The 2,309-nt window shown below is 50.5% G+C and overlaps 1 protein-coding gene across 3 annotated transcripts in view; it reads left to right on the top strand.

Moving 5' to 3' along the window:
- Positions 1-2,148: 2,148 nt before the first annotated feature.
- Positions 2,149-2,309, top strand: part of SIGLEC1 (sialic acid binding Ig like lectin 1) — a 20,645-nt gene continuing 20,484 nt past the window's right edge. For 2 of the 3 annotated variants that reach the window (XM_046678207.1, XM_046678209.1), the window contains exon 1: positions 2,149-2,239. The gene's annotated coding sequence lies outside the window, so the exon portion shown is untranslated. The remainder of the gene's footprint in view (positions 2,240-2,309) is intronic. The other variant, XM_046678208.1, reaches the window with a different exon arrangement.

A 2,309-nucleotide genomic window follows, 5' to 3' on the forward strand; every position in this document is an offset into this window, starting at 1 on the left:
TCTGGATTTCAGCCGTTCTGATAGGTGTGAAGTAGCTCATTGTTGTTTTCGTTTGCATTTCCCTGATGACATATGGTGTGGAGCATCTTTTCACATGTTCATTTACCATCTGTATATCTCTTATCTCTTTGGTAAAGTCTTATTTATGTTTTTGCAGCCAAAAATTTTTGCTTTAAGCAAATCTCCTGACATCCCCATACCTTGATTCTCACATCCAAAATGAGAATAATACTACCTACCTCACCGAGTGTTTGTGAAAGTTAAAAGTATGTGCAGCAGTGTGACCTATTGAGAAATTACCTAGGAATTTTCATTTCTAAATTTATTTTGCCAGCTGAAGCCTCCAAGAAACAAGGAAAGGTAATGTTCCCTGACGAGGCAAGGTGGACAAGTCTCTGTTCTCCTTACCCCGAGGAAAGGTGAGCAAGTTCTGTGTGTGCTGGTCTGGGACTTAGGCCTTGTGTCCGTTTACTACGGTAGCTGACAAGCAGCCGCACAATTCTCAGTTGTGTCCACCAGTGAACACACCTCTGCAGGTTGGCTCAGGTCTGGCTGTTGGAGGCTGGGCTCAGCTGGGCTTCAGTCCAGTCTGTGAGTTTGGTTCAGGTCTGCTCCACGTGTCTATCATCCTCTTTAAGCCAATGGGTTAGCTGGAGTGTGCCCTTTTCATGGCAGTGGCAGAAATGCAAGACGACAAAGCCAGCCAGGCAAGCACATTTCAAGACTTTTTTATGTCATGTCTATTCACATCCTTTGGCTGGAGGAAGTTACATGGCTAAGACCAAAATCAAGGGTCTTAGCTCTACCCGAAGGAAGATGCTCTGCTCAACATGAAGCCTCTACAGTGGACGGAAGGATTGGGGCCACTAACTCACAATCTCAAAGGCCTAGAACTGGGGGTCTCTGAACCTACAAATGTTATGCTGGGGTTGGAGGAGAAAGCAATGGAGTGAACCCATTGTGTTTTGGTCAAAAGAGGAAATGACCTGGGGCTGGCCAGGTTGCACAGTGGTTAATTCACGCATTCTGCTTTGGCGGCCTGGGTTCACTGGTTCAGATCCCAGGTGCAGACCTATGCACCGCTTATCAGGCCATGCTGTGGCAGGTGTTCCACATATAAAGTAGAGGAAGATGGGCACAGATGTTAGCTCAGGGCCAGTCTTCCTCAGTAAAAAATAAAAAAAGAGGAGGACTGGTGGCGGATGTTAGCTCAGGGCTAACCTTCCTCACAAAAAAAAACAATAAAAGAGGAAATGGCCAAGGTTAGGAATGATGCAGGAGCTTCAGAGAGGACAGTGATAGAGACCTGATCTTTCCGGGGCCTGAGGATTTCAGGGTAGAATGTCAGCAGCCTTCTGCTTTGGACTACTGTGGCCTGAGACCCTGGGTCTCTCCTGATTCAGGGTTTCCCTCCTTGTTGATCCGCATCTATGGGTTTGCCCACAGGTACAGGGGCCTGATCTGCAGCGGCTGGGTTCCTTACTGCTACAGGTAGGCAGGAGCTGAGTTGAATTACATGTGAGTTGCAGAACAAAGAAACGTGTTGTGACTTGTATCCGAGATTGCTTGGAGCAATTAACGTCTGCCCCCATATGTCAAGTGCCTGGCACATAGTAGGCCCTCAGTAACACGGGCTCAGTATTATGACAGAAACTCAGCCATGGAGGAGTCTTTCCTTTTTTGCCTCAGCGGGGGTGGAGGGTGTGCTGAAATCACGTGTTAGGGGAGTTTGGGGAAAGACAATGGGGAAGGAGAGAGGAATCAGAGATGCTCCCCGCCACAGGCTGGGATTGCCTCATTCCCAGTCATCAAGAGGAACAATGTGCAGACAGCTCCCTGCTCCTCTCCTGACCTCCCAAAAAAGGCCGAGTCACGCCGAAAGAGACAGGAACCTGGTGAACAGGAACTCTATTTCCCATGTTGCCTGAGAAGAAGTGCCAGTGTGGCCCCAGATCCCACTTCTGCTTGCTCAAGTCCCTGAGTCCTGGACCTTGCGAGGGCCTTCCCCTGCCTAGGAGGGCTTTCCTGCCGTGGTATTGCGCAAGGCCTGCAGCTGCCTCCCTGACCAGGGAAAAGAGGAAGCAGCCCCTGAGACTGGACTCCTCTCTTGGGGTGGCAGTGTCCTGGAGAGCCAGCTGCACCAAGAGTTCCTGGTCCTTCCTGTTCTCTCTCCTGCAGTTCACCAGCCCTGAAGCCACTTCCCCTGTGGAGCAGGTACTCCCATCCCTGGGCCTGGAGGGTAAGCAAAGGGTGGGGCTGGAGTGGGGCTGGGCTGAGATTTGCCGGGCGGATGTCCGGATGTGGGTGCT

The sequence above is a fragment of the Equus quagga genome, chromosome 12 (assembly GCF_021613505.1).
Source record: "Equus quagga isolate Etosha38 chromosome 12, UCLA_HA_Equagga_1.0, whole genome shotgun sequence".
Taxonomy (NCBI): domain Eukaryota; kingdom Metazoa; phylum Chordata; class Mammalia; order Perissodactyla; family Equidae; genus Equus; species Equus quagga.